Raw genomic sequence first — 26430 nt, 5'->3', positions numbered from 1 at the left:
CTTCCAGATGCTCCTTGGGGAGCTGTTGTCTTTACCATTATATTTTATTTTCCATGTCCTTGACCTCCCTCTTAGTGTCCTCAGAGAACTGAGGTTGGAAGTCTATGGCAGCCCTCATAGCGTCAATTGGATTCTGGTTTGGCTGGCTGCAGGGAGTCTTGCGATTTGGGGGTTAAGCGGTTTGGGGGTTAAGGGTGTGCCTTCCCCCCTTTGCCAGTGTTCCTCCTCCTGAAGACTGAACCAGCTGAGTGTGACCAGGAGTCGATGCAAGGTCCCCGACATAGATAAGAAACCGAGGAGCACCACCCACAACAGAGATGGGAGGAAAAACCACCCCCACAAACCTGAGCCGATGTATAGCTCACAGCGATAGAGGGTGCACAGAATCAATGGAAGCTGAGCTGTTAAAAGGCACGGCGATAGATGAAGCTATGGCCTAGTTCTAAAGTCCATTTTCCCAATAACCCAACACAACACCACAAAGACGAAAATGCAACCTTCCTAGTAAGCAGACCTCCGGTATTTAGGAAAGGCCAAGGATATGTGCGACCAGCAAACAAGATGCTGCCCAGGGCCAAGAACAGAACCAGCGAGAGCGAAGGGGCGCTGTTGCACTGGGAGAGCGGTAACACTAGGATTTGAAAAGGGAAAAGCGCAGTGTTTTCCTACCCGAAATCACCCGTCACCCAACAATCTCGAGGAGTTCACTAAACCAACTCTAAATGCACAGAGAGCATGGAAACAAAACGAAGCCCAAACCTTTAAAAACGTCAAGGAAATACTGACCCAGAAACGTCGAGTTAGTCTCCTGCTGCACGCATCGAACCCACATTGCTTGAGTCTCGAGTGTCGAGGCTGCAACCCTTGCTACCTGGTTCGCCCATGGAAACCTCCGTAGCCACTATGTTCCATAATCAAACTCGTGGAAACAAAACGAAGCCCAAACCAAATCAGGAAAGGAAGACTAAAACGATAACACCAGTAAGACCACTTGCAAATCAAACTCTGTAAGTTATTTATGAAGGAAATATAAAAACCATAACACCTGTAGGACTACTTGCAAATAGAATTCCATAAGTTATTTTAAACTAGCATTTGCACCAAATGTTGCAAAGGGAACGCCGTAAGGCATAAATTGAATTATGCAAATACAAAAAAAAAATACTTTGATAAAGAATAAAAATATATTGAATGCTCACATCAATGTCCCATTAACTGGAACCACTTAGTAGAACATATCTATGAACATTAGAATTACACACAATGATCAGGAAATTTCTCATATAGAAACAATACCTTCCACAACAACCTTTTCTCACATCCACATTTTAAAGTAGACATATCTATCAACATTAGGATTACATACCATGACCAGGAAATTTCCCATATACAAACAACACCTTCCACAACAACCTTTTCTCACATCCACATTTTAAAAAATGGCTTGGAACATGATTGGAATATCCCATATTGCCTTTTTCATTATGTAGATAAATCTTTCCCATATACAAACAACACCTTCCACAACAACCTTTTCTCAAATCCACATTTTAAAAAATGCCTTGGAACGTGATTGGAATATCCCATATTGCCTTTTTCATTATGTAAATAAATTTTCCACATTACTATTTTCATCATGAAGATTGTTAGTTCATTGTTGTAAAGTATCAGTGTGTTAAATTCAATACTACAAGTTCAACAAGTGAAAAACATTCCTTAATTAGCGTAATATGCATTTTTCTCTCACCGTGTATTTTTTAGTCATTCATTACAAAACTTGCATCAAATAACACAAGTAACAAATTAACATGTATTTTGTCTTCATTATTTTCATCACGGAGCCAAGAAACACGAAATCCTAGAGTGGGTGTTCGTTATATCCAAATTGTTGCAATGGATGTGACCTGCCATCAAAAAGAGCATTCCCATCCTTAGATGAACCCCATTCTTCTTCACTTGACCACTTGATTTTATTCAATTCCCGTCATTTTTTCTCCATTCATTTGCCCCATCTTACCCCATTCTTCTTCAGTTGACCACTTGATTTTATTCAATTCCCATCATTTTTTCTCCATTCGTTTGCCCCATCTTCTTATCTATCAAAGGACTGCCCTGGTCCTTCAAAGCATTACCACTAGTAACAAGGAGATCATCAGAAAACACACTTTACAACTTTGAATAGGGCTGAGACATATCACATACAAGAGTCTTCAAGCTGCAATATTTTGTTCAAATAATGCATGCTAAGATCACTTTTCTTAAAATTCAATTTATAGTAGATTGTAATTTAACATTTAAAATAATTATTTAAAAAAATGTAGTAAACTAACAAAAAAAACGTATGCAATAATGTGCCAAATTATATAGAGTAAGTTATGTATGAGTGGGTACTATGAGATATTAAGTGTAATAAAAAGTAATTGAATGGTGTTTCTCACAACTTTGGAAATTATAATAATTGTTATTTTATTTTTTAATTATTAATAATTATAATACATTTAATATAGATGAAATATTATTAATTAAACAGAAATCGAAATAAACAACTTCTAAAAACACCATTTTGCACTTTCAATTATATTTTAAATTATCCCACATGGATGTCAACGATATGTCATGTACTTGCTCACTATTTTTTTTATTGATATCATTAATAAACAACTTTTAAGAACACCATTTAGCACTTTCAATTATATTTTAAATTATCCCACATGGATGTCAACGATATTTCATGTAATTGTTTTGTTTTATTAATGATAATGACCATAAAAGTACATCGAAGCATATTCAATGCACCTTAGTTGGAACTTGCAAATTGTGATAGTTGTCCAGACTTCAAAGATACAGAATATACGGATATATGGAATGTAATGCAGGGCATCTTGTCACGCTTTGACAATATTTAACGAGTGCTCGCTTTTATTACGTTCATTTTTAACATACTGTCCACACATGCAATTGCGAAACTTGGCAAACAAGACGCCAAGATAAGATTATCGCATACACAGTTCTGGTATTGATATTAAAACTGCTCCCATGAATGTCATTGCTCTCCGACAACATGACCTCTCCCCGCATCAATCGTGATGTAATACAAGACTATGTGTATCTCGAAAGTCATTAAATTATTCCTTACGTCTGCCACTATCCCAAAATCACTAACGAATTTATTAGTGTTGATCCACTCTTAAATATAACCTCCAACTCCTCTTTTCTTCTTTCCATTTTTATCAAATTGATTGATGCGCACATTTATGCCAGAATTACACACATCCAATAGAATGGATCAGAACTGGTTGCTAAATGTATTCCATATAAAGGCAACTAACTGCATACGAGAAAGATTAAAAGGGATATTACAATTTAAAGAACCTTCTCCCTAAAGGGCACTTTTCCTTCAGCCGTATGGACTTCTAGTAAGATTGAAAGAAATGGTTTCACAAGATGCAGCACATGAAACCCACCACTTGGCATTTTCCCTTCTCCAAAGAACTGTTGTCATGTAATAACATAGTTACCATGTGATGCCAGATCCCTCTCAAAAAAATACCCAAGGAGATTACATTCTATAACTATTGTAGTATTTACTATTAATAAAAGTAACTACAAGAATATAAACCCTAGTTGATTTATGATAAAAAGAGTTGTCACACCCCAAACAAAAGTTGGAGTACTGCGACACCCAGAAACAAAAAAAAACTAGTGATATCTACCAAACCCAAAACAAAACCTTGGCCATCTCAGAGAGGCACTTTTGAGCAAATGGAAAATGCTCAAGAAAACAAAACTCTCATTACCGACGTGAAAATCACCATCGAAATCCTCTCTTAGGCATTAGCAAGTAATGCACATGCAAGGGGGTAAGAGTACAATAATGCAATACCTACCTTACAAATTTGAGCCCAGAAAACTACTGATCCACTGCAAGGGAATTAATGATCTGCAATAGATGCACCTCTGCCTTCAAAATACCAGCTGCCTAACCTGAAAATCTGAAGAAAAACCTTGTTCACGGAGCAAAATATTATCGATATAATAAGTTAAGTCGGTTGACGATTCGTAAGGAAGATAGTTGACAGTTATTGTAGGATCCAACGACCCAGTAACAACTGTCACGGCTGGAATTCCTCAATTCAAATCAACAAGTAATGATTACCCATTTGTCTAACAACAAAATCGAATGGCACATATTTTGACACGAAAGCAGTTTAGGGAGTTCATTTCAGAGGGAAACGCCTGATTCTAGTATATGATGGTTACATGTGATTTATGATGTTGATCTATGATGGTTGTGTTTTGAGCTAACCATATGTGATATGTTTATACATGATGTTTTGATCAAATAGTTAGTTTGACTTGTTGTGACATGAAGTAAACTTGATTGCAAATGTACCTTATTGACGAGCAACCAATGACATATGATTTGAAGTTATTTCAATTTATTTTGAATCTAATGGAATTTATGTGTTTAGTACGGGAAGCACGGAAATCCCTGGTTGGGTGGTTAAAATCAAATACAAGAACTAGCAACAACAACAAAGAAATTGGAACATGCAGCAACATGCTGGTAAATTATTCAGGAGCAGGTCCATTGTGGGATAGTATTCAAGTATTGATTATTATAACCCATGATGTGTATAGGGTCTAGAATGTAGCCTGAAATAACATGAATTCATGAATCAGAGTGAGCACTCTTGTCGTGAACTACCTAAGCGTGAAGTATATGGATTTCATATTGAACTTCTCAAGGGATGGATGAATGAACGATAGACACTACAAACTAAGCCTAAGACTGGTTTTGAGATTTGCTATGGGGGCCACAACCATCAAATCCCCATCATGAGTGGATACATTTTCATGACATGGTGATGGGGAGAAGAAGGGTTGCAATAGGAGTAGACATGAGAGGTAGGAGAAGGGAAGGAGACTAGAGGACAAAGGAAAATCAATACAGAGTGAGCACGGTTATGGAATTTAGAAATAGGGTTGGAGAATAGAGGCAAGTGAAGCATAGAGAGGAATAGGAACCAAAACCATAAAATAGAGAACTCTCCTTGAGAGGCGGAGAGGTCGTGAAGCCTCCACACATGATAAAACCGACCATAGGAACAAAACCGACTACCTTACGGCGTAATTATAGTAAAGTTATTAATATCTTATAATGCTTTTAATCAAAATTAACTATATTCATTTAACTTTTTTTATTATTATATATTAATTTGGAATGAGTGAGAGGATAATTTCTCTGTTTTGCAAGAATTTCTGAGACTTCGAAAATTTTATTTTTCTTTTATGTTTTTCAGGTTGGTTTTAAAGTCTGGCTGATGGCACCTATATCAGTCGGAGTATATCAATATATCATGATTGTTATGTAAATAAATATAGTGAGAGTCTTATTGATCATGTTACATTGTTTCACTTCTTTTCGGATTGCCTATACAAGTCCTCGGGAGTGAAAAGAATGATCAGAGTACCTGCTGCCAGTGCGAATTTGGCGGACATTCCATCGGATGAATTCTCTTGGGTAAAATTGACGCAGATGACCATATTAGGCCATCCATATCCAATGTATATTGCTGTTACATTCTTTCATTTTTTTTTGGTTGTCTATACTGATACTCTTTCCGCTTTAATTGGCCTCTTTGATTAACTGATATTTTATTGCTTCGATCTTGCAGAAGCTATTACAGGTGCAGAACAGTGGGTTGTCCTGCAAGAAAGCACACAGAACGAGCCCTAGACGATCGAAACATATTTATTGTATACTACGATGGTAAACACAACCATTCTCTTTCTGTATCTGAAACACAGGCCCTGAAATTAGCTGTTGAATATAGTCCAGAGGATGTGGCTTAATAGTTAGGTAAAATCAGGTACTTTTCATGATCAATACTATGTACGCCCTTAAAATTGCTTTAGAAGAAATTTCTTCAAGTGGAAAAAAAATTAGTCTTAAAAGGACCTTGTGAAATTTTCTGCATCCAGATCTCCACGGACCTTGTGAAATCAGGTACTTTTCATGATCAAATACTATGTACGCCCTCAATCCATCAAGATCGATAAGTTTGGAGTTTCTGAACGATTTATCTTTTCTACAGATTCTTTGCACAATATCATTAATGTTCAAAGCCAAAGAAAAGCGAGGCTAAATTTGCAATGATCGAAGAATATTAGCATTTATTATACCAAGCTATCTGCTTGCGGTGGTCAAATTTATTACAGCGCCTGGCCCTTGCCTCCAACGTTTTGTCTTTTAAGTGATTTTATATGTGATGATCAGATCAATGCATCATTGTTCGATTTTTTAAAAGTTAACCCCTCTTTTGAAAAAAAGAAAGAAAGCCGAAGCACTTATAGTTGTTCTCGTTTTCGTTTTTATGGAGAATCGGTTAGATATCGACCATAGTCTTACTTGCTGCCACTTTTTGAGTTCAATATAGTCCAGAGGATGTGGCTTAATAGTTAGGTAAAATCAGGTACTTTTCATGATCAATACTATGTACGCCCTTAAAATTGCTTTAGAAGAAATTTATTCAAGTGGAAAAAGAATTAGTCTTAAAAGGACCTTGTGAAATTTTCTGCATCCAGATCTCCACGGACCTTGTGAAATCAGGTACTTTTCATGATCAAATACTATGTACGCCCTCAATCCATCAAGATCGATAAGTCTGGAGTTTCTGAACGATTTATCTTTTCTACAGATTCTTTGCACAATATCATTAATGTTCAAAGCCAAAGAAAAGCGAGGCTAAATTTGCAATGATCGAAGAATATTAGCATTTATTATACCAAGCTATCTGCTTGCGGTGGTCAAATTTATTACAGCGCCTGGCCCTTGCCTCCAACGTTTTGTCTTTTAAGTGATTTTCTATGTGATGATCAGATCAATGCATCACTGTTCGATTTTTTAAAAGTTAACCCCTCTTTTGAAAAAAAGAAAGAAAGCCGAAGCACTTATAGTTGTTCTCGTTTTCGTTTTTATGGAGAATCGGTTAGATATCGACCATATGTGTCATACATGTCTTACCTGTTGCCACTTTTTGAGGTTGATTTTCATTGACAGCGTTCAATGCAGATTTGGAAGGCTGTTGTTCCTATATCTCTTCAATTTTGCAGCTAGTAATCTTAGAGGTTCTTTTGTTACTTGAGCTATTGGAGCTGGCAAGCTTCATAATGTCTTCAACCTGCCCAGAGAATGGCAATGTCTCAGTCGGAAATAAAGTAAAAGGTAGAAAGATGAGAGAATCATATCGTTTTATGAAAATTTACACAAATTTTCTTGATGTATTATATGAGTTGCTCGGATCAAAATAAGACCTTCTCAGTTAGTCAGAGTATATCATTATATCATGATTGTTATGTAAATAAATATAGTGAGAGTCTTATTGATCATGTTACATTGTTTCACTTATTTTCGGATTGCCTATACAGGTCCTCGGGAGTGAAAAGAATGATCAGAGTACCTGTTGCCAGTGCGAATTTGGCGGACATTCCATCGGATGAATTCTCTTGGGTAAAATTGACGCAGATGGCCATATTAGGCCATCCATATCCAATGTATATTGCTATTACATTCTTTCACTTTTTTTTGGTTGTCTATACTGATACTCTTTCTGCTTTAATTGGCCTCTTTAATTAACTGATATTTTATTGCTTCGATCTTGCAGAAGCTATTATAGGTGCAGAACAGTGGGTTGTCCTGCAAGAAAGCACACAGAACGAGCCCTAGACGATCGAAACATATTTATTGTATACTACAATGGTAAACACAACCATTCTCTTTCTGTATCTGAAACACAGGCCCTGAAATTAGCTGTTGAATATAGTCCAGAGGATGTGGCTTAATAGTTAGGTAAAATCAGGTACTTTTCGTGATCAATACTATGTACGCCCTTAAAATTGCTTTAGAAGAAATTTCTTCAAGTGGAAAAAAAATTAGTCTTAAAAGGACCTTGTGAAATTTTCTGCATCCAGATCTCCACGGACCTTGTGAAATCAGGTACTTTTCATGATCAAATACTATGTACGCCCTCAATCCATCAAGATCGATAAGTCTGGAGTTTCTGAACGATTTATCTTTTCTACAGATTCTTTGCACTATATCATTAATGTTCAAAGCCAAAGAAAAGCGAGGCTAAATTTGCAATGATCGAAGAATATTAGCATTTATTATACCAAGCTATCTGCTTGCGGTGGTCAAATTTATTACAGCGCCTGGCCCTTGCCTCCAACGTTTTGTCTTTTAAGTGATTTTCTATGTGATGATCAGATCAATGCATCACTGTTCGATTTTTTAAAAGTTAACCCCTCTTTTGAAAAAAAGAAAGAAAGCCAAAGCACTTATAGTTGTTCTCGTTTTCGTTTTTATGGAGAATCGGTTAGATATCGACCATATGTGTCATACATGTCTTACCTGCTGCCACTTTTTGAGGTTGATTTTCATTGACAGCGTTCAATGCAGATTTGGAAGGCTGCTGTTCCTATATCTCTTCAATTTTGCAGCTGGTAATCGTAGAGGTTCTTTTGTTACTCGAGCTATTGGAGCTGGCAAGCTTCATAATGTCTTCAACCTGCCCAGAGAATGGCAATGTACTCAGTCTGAAATAGAGTAAAAGGCAGAAAGATGAGAGAATCATATCGTTTTATGAAAATTTACACAAATTTTCTTGATGTATTATATGAGTTGCTCGGATCAAAATAAGACCTTCTCAGCAGGAATATCGTAAACATTCACCACTCCGTTATAGAACTCCGTTATTGAAAATAGTGAATTGAGATGTGGATAGTTTCTCCGGCACTTCTGCTGCAACGAACCGGCTGAAAATAGTGCCATAAATATATAGTTAGCCTTCTGAACGTTTAAATTGCTGTAAATTGAATGAATTCCATCGAAATCCTCTCTCAGGCATTTGCAAGTCATGCACATGCAAGGGGGTAAGAGTAGAATAATACGATATCTACCTTACAAATTTGAGCCCGCAAAACCACTGATCCGCTGTAGGGGATTAATGATCTGCTGCGCCTCTTCCTTCGAAATACCAACTGCATAACCTGAAAATATGAAGAAAACCCTTGTTCATGCAGCAAAATATTATCGATAGAATAAATTAAGTCGGTTGATGATTCGTAAGGAAGATAGTGGACAGTTATTGCAGGATCGAACGAACAGTCGCAGTTATTGCAGGATCTAACGAACAGTCGCGGCTGGCCTTGCTCAATTCAAATCAACGGATAAGGATTACCTAATCGGCTAACACCAAAATCCAATGGCACATATCTTGACACGAAAGCAATTTGGGGAGTTAATCTCAGAGGGAAACGCCTTACGACGTAATTAATCACGTTGTCTCAAATTGCAAATACAATTTGGCAATATAAAATCCAAAATACAATTTGGCAATATAAGATCCAATTTTCCTGTGAGATAAAATGATAAGAAAACATTCAGAAACTGTAAAATTTTGCGTCCTGCCCGGTTAAAAATGGTGAGCAGGAGATGGTGGTGGAGGAGGAGGAGAGAACTGCTTATACCGTGCTTCAGTTTGTCCTTGGAGCACGCGATGCACTACGCTCGTATATTATACCTTGTCAGATGAACTTTGGAGTTTTCTTATTTCATACTCAATATTTGCTGAGAGCGCAGTAACCTATTCCATAATATATATCTATATATCTATATATATATATATATAGATAGATGATCAGCGATCACATGCACTGTGCAAAGATGAGGTGAATAGCAATTAAACTATCATCCTCGTGTTCTGATCACTCTACAGGGGAAAGGAAAATAAAGTATAGAATTCAGTCTCACCTTCTGTTTCACCAAGAAAGTTAGATTAGGGTTCCATAATTACATCTAACCCAACCCCAGTACAAATAGACTTAATTTTTGTAATTAGTGTCTGTATGCACATTACAAATCAATCATCTCCAGTCTACCTCCATATCACAGAAATTAATGTATGAGTGGGCTGCTAAACACACAAACTGTAGATCTACTGATTCTAGAGAGGATATAGGCACCACACACAAACACGTAAATTCCGTCTACTTTCTCTGTAGGTCGACTCAGTCAACTGACAACAAATATCTCCATATTAACCCCAACTTGTCACGAAACGCTGAAGAATTTCGCAGCTGCACCTGCAAGCATCCCCCATTCTCACCAGATTAATCTTAATATAATTCTAAACATGCAGTAAGATTTTTATTTTATGTGGATAGACTAGTAATTTTCCAATAAAGAGTATTTTATCAAATAAAATAGTTTCGGCCAACGCCCTTCTAGAGGTAAAAATAATACGTCGTCTCAGTCAACTCTAACTGGGAAGTTAGAAGGTAACCGCCTACGTTGAAGTCTGAAGAAGGGGAAGAAACCAAAAAAATTCATACAAATCACCATAATTTTTTTAAACTAGTTTTTATATATTTTTAATTTATGGCTTTTTGCTTAAAATTTGAATTAATCGGATGACGGTTAAATGTGTCGTATATAAAGTTAAGTGATTTTTAATTTTTTTACTATAAGGTTTTGAATTAGTTTTATATATTTTTTTATTTTCAGTTTTTACAGTTGAAAGATGTTCTTATATTCTTTTAATCTCTTTTATATTTATGAATAGCATTTTCAATCATATATATATATATATATATATTAGAATTTATAAATAGAATTTTAGATAATATTTATATATATTTGTAAATTTATATTTCTTTATATTTATTTAAAGTTTAGTCTAATGTATAGAAGAAAGTTTTTTCACATAATTTTAAGTTTGTTTATTATTTAAAATACAGTTTTGAATGCATAAATGTATTTGCCATCCTGGAAAAAATTTTGGGCACTGGAATTATATAAATTAAACACTTTAAACTAGAATTTTTAAAAACCAATCAGATTAAAATTAACTAAAAAATTAATCATAAAAAATCATTTTATTTATAAATTAAACTACACCTTTATTTAATCTAATTTGATCATAAATTTATTATTAAAATTTTCAATAATAAAATATCTGCACATTTAAATTTATTTGAAGATTGAAAATTTTTAAGAATTTGTTATTTACGTAACTAAATTTATGATTTTGTTTTCAAATTTATCTAATCTAATTATGAATTTAATAACAATTTAATTTTAAATTTATAAAAATATTTTTAGATTTACTTAATTTAATTTGATAATAATTTGATAGCCACTCATGATCTTTCTGAAAAGTGAAATGCCTGATTGTTCTATCTTCTCTCTATTCTTATGAAAAAACATTATTGTTAATTCTTATACCATTAAACAGTTCATGATTATTCTCTCCGGTACCCAACCTAACTCATTTTCACCCCTACAAATGCAACTCATATAACTCTACACTATCAAGATCTCTCATGAGCGCTTGAGCATAGGTACAATGTGTTTACGCAACATCATCTGGTGCTTGGTTTTTGAAGTTTAGTAAGAAATGAAAATATTTCACGTTCATTGGTATCAATAACTTAGTTGAGTACTCTACGTAAATTACAGTTCGTTTGGAACGTGCTTTGACTACAGCGCAATTTAGAAATTGCATTGCTGCAAATTAAAGTCCCGAAAGTTGCGGAGGGTTTCAGTTAAAAACAGGATAAAATAAAAGTAACCCTAATGCGAAAATAAATAAATGCGAGGGAATTAAGTACCTGGTTTGCTATAACTGTAGCCTAATCAGCAGAGAATGGTACAATAGTTCTCCCATGTCTCCAAATCGGCAACGTTGATGACCTGTTACTGCTGCTGCAGGCACACACCTCATGGAGACATAACTGTACTCACGCATGGTTTCGCTCGCCCACGATTTAACACATAACAACTCTAACTTTCCACACTAAATATTTTATATGTACAAGACAAGAATGGGATGCAGAGCGAATGCTCAGAATCTGGGATAGGATAGGATCCACTCCTTGTAGGCATTAATGGCTGTCGTGCTATTGGCCTGGTTGTTCATCGTCGTTGTTGTCTTCTTGGTGGATTGAATTCGGATTTGGATTTGGATTTGGATTTTGAGTGTGTTCAAAGTAATGATTCAGCTGGGATCGTCCGGGATTGTAGGAATTGAGAGGCGATGCATAAATTCCCATATGGCCCTCACCTCCAAGGCCCAAACCCAGACCAAGGTGCTGATCATGCGGCGAAGGACCCAGAAACGAGCTCTGCAATTCCATCCCTGCTAGATTGATTCTGCTCGGCATCAGGGACGGGATTGTCAGCACGGGGGAAGACGACATACCGGCAAAAACCGAGCCCCCACCACCGGCCCCGCTCGCGCCCGCGCCTCCACCGTTGGCGAGGCGAATCGATGTAGTCGTGCACATTGATCTGTACATGGCATCCGATGCCGTCGTCCATATCTACTGTTTAGCCGGTGTCAGATCTGTGTTAACAGGAAGCATCCATACAGTGCTGGGTTTGGGCGTCCACATGGCGGCCCCGGCAGGTACCAGGTTCGAATCGCCGTAATGAAAGGGATTTAAAGCAGTACCTACCCCGTGTTCGGCCTTTCTCTGCAACTCTCCTAGAAAACGCTCTTGATGAAATGGCTGCCCTCCAAGTGCCAAATCTGGAGTGTTATTGCAGGGGATTAATGATCTGCTGCGCCTCTGCCTTGGAAATACCAACTGCATAACCTGAAAATATGAAGAAAACCCTTGTTCATGCAGCAAAATATTATCGATAGAATAAATTAAGTCGGTTCACGGTTCGTTTGGAAGATAGGATCGAACGAACAGTCGCAGTTATTGGAGGATGGAACGAACAGTCGCCGCTGGCTTTGCTCAATTCAAATCAACGGATAAGGATTACCTAATCGTCTAACACCAAAATCCAATGGCACATATCTTGACACGAAAGCAATTTGGGGAGTTAATCTCAGAGGGAAACGCCTTACGGCGTAATTAGCTCTCAGGATTTAGTAGACCGTCCACATTTTCACTTTGTTGAGTTTTTTAAGCGTTTTTCGTTCAATCTTCGATGTTAGGAAATCTCGGGATGTTAGGAGAGATGGGTTTGATCCGGCTCCTAGATCTTTTTCGCTAATGCCAATGTTGACTTACATCATGCTTGTATTTTTTAGGAGACCGTTTGGTTCTCCCGCTTTGTATGGTTCTCTACTTTGTATGGACTTCTTTGTACTTAAGAGTCCCTTTAACCTACTTTGTAGTCATTAGTTGGACATAAATATAATTATCTTATCTTATTTATACTTTAAATTGTCTATCCAATAATTGTGCAAATTTATGAGATGTGCAATGTATATAAAAATATTGTATTAAACTCCATAAGTCACTTATCCAATAATTGTGCAAATTTATGAGATGTGCAATGTATATAACAATATTGTATTAAACTCTATAAGTCACTTTAAATTGTTTATCCAAAGATTGTGCAAATTTATGAGATGTGCAATGTATATGCGGACTTCATAAATGTAAGCAATTCAAAACTTATAAAAATATTGTACCAAGATGAATGAACAACTATGGGTAGCTCATTAGACTTAACTTCTCATAAACTAAGGTAGTGGCTTTAGCTTCTAAGTTCTATCTCTTCTTTGTAATTTGTTAGAAGTTGGATATGTTGGAAATAATACTGAGAGGGGGGGGGCGGGTGAATCAGTATTATCACATCAATAAAACTTTTTCATTTCCATATTCAGATTCATATATGCTACTTCCACAACTTCTTATGATTCAGTTAGTTGATCCTTAATGAGTGCATTAGAACATCATCAACCATATTAACAGTAAACAGGTGCAGTAAAATAGAACAGATCATCACACATAAGCCACACACATGAACACCATGATATAAGGTGGAAACCCAATGTGGGAGAAAACCACCTGCTGCAATATGTCTCTATCTTCTTTCAATTAAAAATTCCTTTTACAATGATTTTGTACTGGTGCAGTCCTTTACCAGTACGCAGGCTACAACCTGCAGAGAGCTACAACCCTCTTTCGTTCTCCAGCTTCTCCTAGAAGGGAGCTACAACCCCCTTAGCTCTTGTACTAGCCAAGATACTAGTACGTAGGCGCCGGTCTACAATCTTCTCTCCTCCAGGTACCACGTTTCATACATTTTATGACTGGATACACCTGAAGCACAATACATAATCTGAAGGACCGCGTTTCATCCAATTTTCATACTGGACCCATAAATATCATTGAAGCACATAATCAATCAATCTTCTGAATCACCCAATCACCAGATCAATACATATACAAGGATAATATGAGTGTTAGCAACCTGATCTAGTCCATTAGATCCATTACTAGATCTCATCCATCAACACAATCAATCAAACTGAATATGTAGAATACTGACACCATTAAACAGTCATCAGAACACATCAACAACCTGAACCACCTGTAACATTAAACATCATAGCTCAAATGGTATATGCTACTACAGTGAACCAAACCTGCGTACATACGTGCTTTCACCAAAGCCAACCCGCGTACAGATATATAAATATTCAATCATGACTTGCAGCGATTTCAAACTTAAGTTATACCCAGTTCAGATCATTACAAGCGTCAGTATACAGATCTAGAATAAGCATAATCAACTATATAGAGATAGTTCATTTCAAACCATTTGATCCCGATCTATCCTTGGATCTTGTTTTCCATCAACTGGTGAGATCCCTCTTTAGCTCAGATCTAGATCTGCACCATAACCCAATCACAATATTCCAAATCTAGCACTTTATGAGATATTCAATAATTCAGATGATGCCTTGCCAAATGATCTCCTTCCTCTTTTATAGCCTTAGTCCTTTCTCAATACCACGGTGCAAAACCATAGGATCAAAAAACTGTTGGACTAATACCATGAACCAACCATGAAAGTGCGTGAGATCAACACTTTTGGATGCAATACCACGGGCCAAAACCATAGGATCAAAAATTGTCGGACTAATACCATTAACCAACCATGAAAGTGCGTGAGATCAACACTTTTGGATGCAATACCACGGACCAAAACCATAATAAACCAATACCACGAACCCAATACTTGGGATCAACACTTCTGATGAGGTACCATGGTCCAACAACCATAGGTTCAAATACCAAGGACTAACTACCATGGACCAAAGGTAAGTGATGAGCCCCAATTTTTGGTACAATTTGGGCTCATTTGGCCTACTTGCTCTGCTCAAACCATTCATTTTTTATTGCTTATGCATTCATTTTTTGGTTTATTCGTGTTGTTTGTAGGAAGAAGGGTAGGCATTCTATCTACGTGACTAATGCATGATGCTTTCAGGTTTTTGGCATTAAAAGGGAGAAAAGACCACGAGAAAGGAGACAAGGAGACAATGAGGTGGCACTGCTGGTTTTTAGGAGAGGATGTCCACGGTCTTGGGGACCTTCCTTGTGATTCCCACCATAGCTCCGAGCTCCAATCCATCTCCCCACCGAGCTTAGAAGTAGCCAACTGTTCTACAGGAACAGCAGTTATAACTATTCTACAGAAACAGCAGTTATAACTGCCCTACAGGATCAGCAGTTTAAACTTCAGTTGGACAGCCGAGCTCCACAAATCAAGGACACCTGTTGGATGATCATTTTGCATAAATACTGAGGCCGTAGCCTTGGATAGAAGCTTTTTGAACCTTTGCATTACTCTTGTAATTTTGAAGTACGAGCTACAGCTCGGTGTTAGTTCTTTTGTAAGCCAGTTTTGGCATGACATCAGATTCTTGTTTATGAATAAAGGCAGGCAGATTTTGATCTCATTCTGAGTTTCTAAGGGAGCTATAGCTCTCAGGTTAGGGCCCAACCTGAGAGCAATAGATCTCCTCGGTGTTGTAATGTTGTTTGCATTTCGTTCCAACACTTTGAGTTTTTACTTTGACATGCAATTCGAATTTACAGTTTGTTGATTTAGTTTTATGAGATTGCATAGGATTAGGTTATGGTGAATTTGCTTCCAGTTGCTTAGATTAGAAGAGGATAGTTATAAGTCATTGGAGCTCCAGAAAAAGGTTGTTAGAAATCACTGCCATCTCTGCTTAGGGATTGGGGTGAAGTCTTTATCAACCACCAAAAAGAAACACAGTTCTTTTCACTTCCATACAAGCTGCAACATAGGCATTTTCGTTGAAGATCCATCCATGCACTGTTGATATTGAACCATACTTCTTTATTCCACTTCCATGCACGAGTCCCCTTCACGGTTTACATTGCTATTCACTGAGTTTATATCACAAGTAGCTTAGGTTAATGAACTTTCCTTTGGTGACATTCATAAGTCATTTGTTTCATTTACGCTGCTCCATATCATTCCACTTCCTTTTTCTTCTTCTGGATCTCTCCTCAATCCACCTACTCGGCCTCTGTCCAGCCCATTTACCCTCCAACTCATCCATTGCCACGTAGCTTCATTTACTTAACTTTTCGTTGAACCCATCCTTCCAGCCATCAAACCTCTGCATGCACTCTTCCTCCATCTGACTTCTCTGCTCCTGAGCCATCACCAGCTCCATCTCCATCTCACCTATCCTCCCACACCACTCCAACACTTCACCATCTCCCAAAACTCCCACGATCAAACATCCTGTAGAATTGCACAGACTTCCTGTAGAAATCCCTGAGTTTCCTGTAGGATCCCCTGCAGACTTCCTGTAGAAGCCTGCAAACTCGGTTGCTGAGCATCCGAACGTGGTAGACTTCTGTGGACTGATGCTAGAGACCCTCAGGGACCTCCCCTAGCCATCCTGACCTTGCCCATGCTTGCCTTCCATTCAAACCGCTCCTGCACAACCAAACCCTAATCAAAAGCATCATCACAATAAATCCAACCACTTAATGACAAAATACAAAAACATGTCTTTTTAGATGCAAATAGCTTAGATTCATGTATTTCAACTCACTGCAAGTAATGGCATCATTGGTAGAAGCTTCATTCACATTTTTGCATTGTAAGGGTCAAGCTAGTTAAATTAGGGTTTACTAGGGTTTTCATGCTTTGTTGGCTTTCAGTTTCTTTCTGCAAATAGACTAGTCTCCTTTGAGTTAGCTTTCGTCCATCATTCCTAAAGCTTCTTCTGTGAGCCTATAGAAGTTGGCTTGAGCCCTAGCGGACTTGTGCCAGCTGACCAAGTGACAGCTGCGACAAGAGCTAGTACTTGTGCATACAGCACCATCGCTCCCAAGTTTGTACGAACTACCAGGTTGATAAAATTAGAGATAAGAAGCTCCAGGAGTTGTAGCATTGTTGCTACAATACTGGAGCCCACCATCTTTTTGGCGCCGTTTTCGGGGAAGCGGCAGAGTATTGGTGATTGTTGCTATTCTTCTATTTTCTACTACAACCTTCTGCTCAGTAGTTTATTTCATTTTCATTCTGCAAAAGTAGCATAGACATTTCCTGCTTTCCTAGATTAGCATTTCAATTTCGCAATTTCATTTCTGCAAGCGTAGATTAGCATTTCAATTTCGCAAGCGTAGCCTAGCATTTCATTCCTGCAATTTCATTTGAGCAAAATAGATTAGTCCTTTCCTGCTTTCATTTCAATTCCGCATTTTCATTTCAGCAAGATAGTTAGTTGCAGTTCAATCTATTTTAGTTTTGCAGGTAGAAGTAGAAAAAACAAAAAAATCAACCAAAAAGATTTAATTTCATGCTTTGTAGGAGTAGAGATAAGTTAGAAAAATGATTGCACAACACCCCCACTGCTTCACACAGCCAACGTTCTTCTTCGATGGCTGTGATGAAAGAACCCCTGGGTGGACATCAAGACATATCTGAAGAACCTCTAGGGGAGAAGAAGAAGAAACATTCCTCTGAAGGAAATGGCTACAAGCAGAAATGTTGGGAGCAGTCCCTTGTCCAAAGATGAATTTGCAAATCAGATCGAAGATTTCAAGAGTGATATGAGGCAGTTTCTTGCCATGCAACTGGATACCTTGCGGATCCAAAAGAAGCAAGAAGAAGCCAAGAGGGCTTTGGCCATTTTTTGTCCTAGGTGCACTAGAAAGCATCCTAGGAACGAATGTCCAATGCACCCTCTAGAAGTGTGTTTCATCTGTGAAGAATACCATCCTACAGATCAGTGCCCTTCCTTGCCCAGAATCAAAGCTACATATCAAAGAGCCAAGGGAGCCACTGAATCACTCTGTTATATGAACCAAAGGAGGCCACATGGACCCGTACCCTACCAGCAGGAACTACAAGGGACACCCGAGACCTATTATGACCCTTACCAAGCCACCTTCATGCCTTCTTGGGGTCCCCCTGCTCATCCTTCCTGGTTCACACCTCCTCCTTATTCCTTCACAGATCCATATTATGCCCAACCAGCTTCTCATTCGTTTCACTCTTATGCTCAGCCACAGCCTCAGTGGAATGCACCTTATCAGGAGTGGAGGCCCCAGTACAACTCTCATCCCACTCATTTTCCTCCACCACCTGCTCATCCACAACCATCGCCTCCTCCTCCACCAAGGCAACCCCAAATGCCTACCCAACCACAATGCCATCCATCTCCATCTCAATTTCACACCTCCACTCAACTACCCGTACCACCATTTCCAAAACCATACAATGGAGCAGCTCAACCCAATTGCAAAGCTGAGGCACAACATGTGCAAATGACTCCTTTTGAGCTTAATGATGTTCACCAAAGCTCGGGAAGAGTGTTGCAAAAGAGAGAATCTATTGACAACATTGAAGGACCAAAAGAAAAAGAAGGTTCCAAAGAGGAGATCAAAGAACCATGGGCTGCTCTTGATGAAGAGAAGACATCAGAATCAGAGATAAAGAAAGATCCTTCATGGTTACCATCAAATCCTCCATGTACTCAAGAGAAAGATCAGCAAAAAGAGGAAGATGAGAAAGTCATGATAGAAGGTGACATGAAGAATGATCAGCACAAGGACCAAGGATATCAAAGCTATATTGAGACATGGTTCCAAACAGTCACTAAGTTGCCGCAGTACTTTCTTCCTCAACTTCGTTTGATCCCTTCAATGTCAGATCATTTGGTCTCTGAGATCTGGATACTTGTCCAAGCATGCATTTTGAGCCTTCACATCATTTTTTCTCTAATCTCGATGTGCACATGGCTCCATTGGAAGTATTCTTATACTTGAGAATGAGTTTGTTTTTCAAGTAGGGTAGGGTAGAAAAAAAAAAAAAAAGAGAAAAAAGAAAAATAAATAAAGATCCTTGGGTGAAAACCTCTCTGAGGCGCCCAAGGCAGGTAGTAGGGGTGAAAACCTCATTGAGGCGCCCCTATTGTCTTTCAAAAAAAAAAGAAAAAAAAAGAGAAAAGGTGAAAAAGATCCTTGAGTGAAAACCTCTCTGAGGCGCTCAGGGCAGATGGCACGGGTGAAAACCTCTTTGAGGCACCCCTGTTATCTTTCAAAAAAAAAAAAAAAAAAAAAAAAAAGAGAAAAAAAAAAAAACAATAAGCAAAATATGGTAAAATTGCATGCAGGTTGCAGATGTTCTATGGAGGAGAGGAAGCCCTCTAACTCAAAGCCAAGGGTCCTTATCATGCTGTCAAGGAACCTCACCAGCACCTCCTCCAAGGGTACCCATGTTCTTTCAAGGTATGTGCAATTTTATCATGGTTTGAATCTTCTACAGGAAGATGTTGTCTTTCTACAGGAAGATGCAGTCTTTCTACAGGAAGGCGCGGATTTTCTACAGGAAAGTACAGACTTTCTACAGGAAGGCCGAACTTTCTACAGGAAGCTCTGTGTTCTATAGGAAACTTCCTGTAGGAGGTTTGGACGGCCAGAATTCATCTTAGAAGGAGATTTAGCGACGATGGATTGGTTTGGATGCATGCAAGCCTCTGTTGGCACCCTTGCACATTGTTGTCACCTTGCTCCACCATCCTTGTCGACATGCAACCAAGTCCCCTGCACCAACAAAGCAGATCGATGAGTTCTCGCGGGAAAAGCCATTTTCAAATATAAACAAAGGATGAGATCTCATACCGCAAGCATCAAGAGCTCCGGGAACGTGATTGAAAGGCCAGAACCTCCATCGTGCAGCATGCACCCAAGGAGAAAGGACTGTTACGAGACACCTCGCGGGAATCCTGTAACAGTTCAACCTGCTCGAGTGGATACCATTCACAGCACCGCCATCTACAATGAAACGCGGGCGCACGCAACCAAAGCATCCACTCCACTGTTGGCAGCCTGTAACCATGAGCTTCTGGGTCTGTGTAAGTTCGCATGCAGCAGGTAGATCCACTCACCATCGTCCAAGAACTGGAAAAATCGTGTGCAGCCACATAGGTAAGTGTCTCAACCCTTCCTTCCATCAAATCGCATGAATTTTACTTTGAAATTGTTTGCATAGCGTAAAATTGAATGGTTGAGCGGCCGTATGGCCAGTCGACTGGCCACGTCGGCTAATTAAAGTGTAATTGGAAGTTTGGGTGGCGGCCACGACAAAGAGAATGAGCGGCACGCACGTGAGAACACTCTCGTCAGAAGCATGAGTTTAACAGGAAAAGGCGGCGGCAAATCTGTGGGAATGGATGCGGCAACAAGTGAATACGCAGGCGGATGATGGATGACGTCGCCCAACGGTCCGGCGGGGACAGCTCATCCCCCGCGCCACGGATTGAGCCGATTCAAAATCTAATCGGCTAGATCATGCGCATGCATTTATCATCCAACACTTCAAACTCAGGTGGCTATTCTGATCTCCTCTGCACTTTGATACATCGAGCTATTGGCTACCAGAACGCCGGTAAAGCACACCTCGAGCGCGGGCCAACTACAGTCCTCCTCGAGAATTGCGCACTGCTTCTACAGGAACGCAGTTCTACAGGAACGCAGTCTACAGGAACGCAGTCTTCTACAGGGAAGCGGGTGCCTCACGAAAAAAGGTGGCCAATTAAAGAGGTAACCCTAAACTCTTCATGCAACTGGTTAGTAAGAGTGGCAAGACCATCGTCCACAGTCTGGTTATAAAGATATTGGTGGAATTGTTGTTTGTTGTGCCTATGCTGTCGTTCTACAGGATGTCAGTATAAGTAGACTGTGTTGAATTTTGTGGATTATATGCATGCTCTGTCTTAATAGACCAAATCTCTTTTGCATTTGCCACCTTTAATTAAAACAACCGTGTCCATCATGCCGGGTGGGTTTATAAGACGGGAACCCACTGATTCAACCAAATTAAGGGAAAATCCGGCAGTGGTAGAGCTCTTCACCAGAGCACAATGGATGCCTTTTTGTGATAAGTTGCAGGGCTACGATGATGAAGTGGCCGAAGAATTCTTGCAGGCTCTGAAGCCTGAATCTCAGACACTGGCCACAGTGAACTTCAGAGGTCTAAGCCTCAAGCTCACCCCAGAACATCTCAGTCGGATCACAGAACTTCCTATGGGTCTGCCGTGGGATAAAGAGGAGAGAAAGCCGAGTCAGCAGGCAAAGAAAGAATTCTTTCCACCTGAGGAAGAATTCTCGGAGGACAAAAATGGGGTGCGAAGAACGAGCCTATTGCCACTTTGGAATGAAGTCAGTTTGCAAATCATGAAATATATTACTTGTGAAGGTCGTTTCAGCATCGTGTATGCATATCACTTTTGGCTGCTCACTGAGTTGAGGCACCGAATTGACCTTCCTGTCGAACAAAAACTGAGCATCCCTTATTACCTCCTGCAGTCTCTAATGGGGTGTGCTACAAAGCTGAAAGAGGGAATACCAGATCAGATAGCCCACCATGGGTTGATCAAGCTTCTTGTGGAGGATGCATTGCATTCATATAAGGTTCCCCTCTCATGGGAATCCTTCCGGAATTTGACAAAATATGGGGACATTAAGATGTTGATCGAAGAAACGGGTTCCTCCAGCAGTGAGGAACAAGAAGCAGTGGCCGAGGGACAGAGAGAAGAAGGCCAAGAGACCCCGACAACAGTACAGAAGAAAGAACAAAAGAAGAAGCATGAGGAAAAGGAGGACAAAGAAAAAGGTGGCACACCTATCCTGTCAGCAAGGGAAAAGAGGATGAAGAGCAGAATGGACAAAGCTGAGGTGGTCCACGTCAGCCCAAGTACCTCAACAGTACCTGCAACCAAAGCAAAAAGCAAAACTCAGGCAGGTAAGCAAGCAAAGACGGAGACACCTGTGCCTACAGGAAAACAGAAACAGGCTTCTACAGGAAGCCCGAAAACAGAGATAAAGGCTTCTACAGGAAGCCCGAAATTGCAAAAACAGGCTTCTACAGGAAGCCCCGAAAAGGTAAAACCCAAAGAGAAGAAGGTGGACATTCTGGCACGAGAGGCAGCAGCTGTATTAGCTGGCCTCAGCACGCCACCTAAGCCAAAAGACAAGAGGAAGAGGGAGACCCCTCTGTACTTTAAAGCTCGAAGAAGCGTTAGGATAAAGACGGGCAAGCCACAGCCTCAATCCAGCAGCCCGATTGTCATCGAAGATACACCTGCTTCTCCCAAGGAAAAATCACCCTCCAGGATCACAGTCACCTACGAGAAGGGGAGTCCCAAGAAAAATACGTGGCAAGAAAAGTTAGAAAAAACTCAGCTACAGGAAGCTGAAAATGTTCTACAGGATACTCTGGCCCGGCTACAGGAAACGGAAAAGAGGGAAGGAGAAGGACCCTCATCACCAAGGGAGGGTGAGGCAGAACCGCCTGAAGAGATAGCAAGAGAACATATACCAGAACCTAGCCCTTCGCCCAATCTGAATTCATATTACACCTTTTTAGAGGCGGGCAAAATCATACCGCAGAAATTTACTGTGCCTCTATTTTTTGCACTAGAGGAGGAAAGAGTCCGTTCCCACACATGGATGCAGATCGCCAAATCAAAGGGTGTGGCGGACATAGGCTCGTTACAAGAGCAACTCAAGGAAGTCAGGAGTGAATTCACCATGGCTAAACATGTGGCTAGTTGCCAACATGCGCTTCTACAGGAAGAAAATCAGAAGCTGAGGTTGCAGCTACAAGAACTAAGGGCAGAAGCAGGAACATCCTCCAAGGACATCACAAAGGAACAGCCAAGCAAAAAGGAGCCGACCACCAGTCTTGAAGAGCCAATGACACTTCTACAGGAAGCAGAACAGCAGACAAAAATTGAAGTGCAAGCCCTAAAAGAACAACTGCAACAAAAGGAAGCACAATTGGCCTGCATGGCCAGTTGGGCCATGGAGGCAATTCAGTGCAGACTGCCTGCAAAATCCTATGGATTGTTCTTAAAAGATCAATGGCTGCAGTTCCAAATAAACACCTTGGCACAAAGAGGTCTTTCACATATCCAAAACCCACAACAATTTTCTGACTTGTGCAGTACTAGTTCGTCAGAAGACAAAGCCAAGTTAGCAGAGTTTTACCTCCACAATTTGGCTTTGCCTAATGAAGTCTCCTGGGATCCCAATATTGCCTTGGGTGATATGAAATTGATGGCGTTCGCCTCATGGTTAAACCATGAGGAGCAAAGAGCAGCTGAAGCAAAATCGGTCATGAACCGAGAAGTGAGCGAGCCACTGTTCATTAGGCCAGAACTAGAGGATCCGGTGGCACTCATCTCCACCCACCAACAGTTGGCTACGGATCCCACAGCTTCCTTGAGATTTATGGACCAACAGGCCCAAGCCATAGCTCACTTTGAAGACATGGAAAGGTTGTTGGGAGAAAGTGCTGCCCAGGCATGTGCACGCAGATGGAATACCCTGGCCCACAGCTTGAAAATCCGAGAGTACCATACCCCCATCCGGATGAGGGAAGCTTTGGCAAGGGTTGACCTTTACAAGAAATCCATGCAAAGCCTCCAGGCCAGCTGGATTGGCCTTAAACTTAGCCCACCACTACTGCTAGGATTGACTGAAGGCAATACAGAGGAGGATGACAGTCAACAATGGGAAGAGGTGAACAGGAAAGCAGGGTTTCATATCCACAGAGAGGACACTACCACAGAGCCTTGGGATGCAAGGGAAGCAGTGAAAGCAATGAAGGATGAGGACTTGGACTAAGTTGCTCAAGGATGAGCAAATAGTTTAGCTGGGGGGTGATGATGAGCCCCAATTTTTGGTACAATTTGGGCTCATTTGGCCTACTTGCTCTGCTCAAACCATTCATTTTTTACTGCTTATGCATTCATTTCTTGGTTTATTCGTGTTGTTTGTAGGAAGAAGGGTAGGCATTCTATCTACGTGACTAATGCATGATGCTTTCAGGTTTTTGGCATTAAAAGGGAGAAAAGACCACGTGAAAGGAGACAAGGAGACAATGAGGTGGCACTGCTGGTTTTTAGGAGAGGATGTCCACGGTCTTGGGGACCTTCCTCGTGATTCCCACCATAGCTTCGAGCTCCAATCCATCTCCCCACCGAGCTTAGAAGCAGCCAACTGTTCTACAGGAACAGCAGTTATAACTATTCTACAGAAACAACAGTTATAACTACCCTACAGGATCAGCAGTTTAAACTTCAGTTGGACAGCCGAGCTCCACAAATCAAGGACACCTGTTGGATGATCATTTTGCATAAATACTGAGGCCGTAGCCTTGGATAGAAGCTTTTTGAACCTTTGCATTACTCTTGTAATTTTGAAGTACGAGCTACAGCTCGGTGTTAGTTCTTTTGTAAGCCAGTTTTGGCATGACATCAGATTCTCGTTTATGAATAAAGGCAGGCAGATTTTGATCTCATTCTGAGTTTCTAAGGGAGCTATAGCTCTCAGGTTAGGGCCCAACCTGAGAGCAATAGATCTCCTCAGTGTTGTAATGTTGTTTGCATTTCGTTCCAGCACTTTGAGTTTTTACTTTGACATGCAATTCGAATTTACAGTTTGCTGATTTAGTTTTATGAGATTGCATAGGATTAGGTTATGGTGAATTTGCTTCCAGTTGCTTAGATTAGAAGAGGATAGTTATAAGTCATTGGAGCTCCAGAAAAAGGTTGTTAGAAATCACTGCCATCTCTGCTTAGGGATTGGGGTGAAGTCTATATCAACCACCAAAAAGAAACGCAGTTCTTTTCACTTCCATACAAGCTGCAACATAGGCATTTTCGTTGAAGATCCATCCATGCACTGTTGATATTGAACCATACTTCTTTATTCCACTTCCATGCACGAGTCCCCTTCACGGTTTACATTGCTGTTCACTGAGTTTATATCACAAGTAGCTTAGGTTAATGAACTTCCGTTTGGTGACATTCATAAGTCATTTGTTTCATTTACGCTGCTCCATATCATTCCACTTCCTTTTTCTTCTTCTGGATCTCTCCTCAATCCACCTACTCGGCCTCTGTCCAGCCCATTTACCCTCCAACTCATCCATTGCCACGTAGCTTCATTTACTTAACTTTTCGTTGAACCCATCCTTCCAGCCATCAAACCTCTGCATGCACTCTTCCTCCATCTGACTTCTCTGCTCCTGAGCCATCACCAGCTCCATCTCCATCTCACCTATCCTCCCACACCACTCCAACACTTCACCATCTCCCAAAACTCCCACGATCAAACATCCTATAGAATTGCACAGACTTCCTGTAGAAATCCCTGAGTTTCCTGTAGGATCCCCTGCAGACTTCCTGTAGAAGCCTGCAAACTCGGTTGCTGAGCATCCGAATGTGGTAGACTTCTGTGGACTGATGCTAGAGACCCTCAGGGACCTCCCCTAGCCATCCTAACCTTGCCCATGCTTGCCTTCCATTCAAACCGCTCCTGCACAACCAAACCCTAATCAAAAGCATCATCACAATAAATCCAATCACTTAATGACAAAATACAAAAACATGTCTTTTTAGATGCAAATAGCTTAGATTCATGTATTTCAACTCACTGCAAGTAATGGCATCATTGGTAGAAGCTTCATTCACATTTTTGCATTGTAAGGGTCAAGCTAGTTAAATTAGGGTTTACTAGGGTTTTCATGCTTTGTTAACTTTCAGTTTCTTTCTGCAAATAGACTAGTCTCCTTTGAGTTAGCTTTCATCCATCATTCCTAAAGCTTCTTCTGTGAGCCTATAGAAGTTGGCTTGAGCCCTAGCGGACTTGTGCCAGCTGACCAAGTGACAGCTGCGACAAGAGCTAGTACTTGTGCATACAGCACCGTCGCTTCCAAGTTTGTACGAACTACCAGGTTGATAAAATTAGAGATAAGAAGCTCCAGGAGTTGTAGCATTGTTGCTACAATACTGGAGCCCACCAGTAAGTTCTCCAACATATACGCGCTTTTCCTTGCATGAACAACCCAATACTTGGGATCAACACTTCTGACGAGGTACCATGGTCCAAAACCATAGGTTCAAATACCAAGGACTAACTACCATGGACCAAAGGTAAGTTCTCCAACATATACGCGCTTTTCCTTGCATGAACAACCCAATACTTGGGATCAACACTTCTGACAAGGTACCATGGTCCAAAACCATAGGTTCAAATACCAAGGACTAACTACCATGG

General features: G+C 40.0%; 1 long non-coding RNA gene across 1 annotated transcript in view; it reads left to right on the top strand.

Moving 5' to 3' along the window:
* The window catches only part of LOC149243883 (uncharacterized), a 115892-nt gene that overhangs the window by 563 nt on the left and 88899 nt on the right, over positions 1-26430 (top strand). The gene's annotated exons all lie outside the window — the stretch shown is intronic.

The sequence above is a fragment of the Pinus tabuliformis genome, chromosome 8, assembly GCF_031772625.1.
Source record: "Pinus tabuliformis cultivar Carrire ecotype Pingquan chromosome 8, CPIR1, whole genome shotgun sequence".
NCBI lineage: Eukaryota > Viridiplantae > Streptophyta > Pinopsida > Pinales > Pinaceae > Pinus > Pinus tabuliformis.
This window is presented reverse-complemented; position numbering and strand designations above follow the sequence as displayed.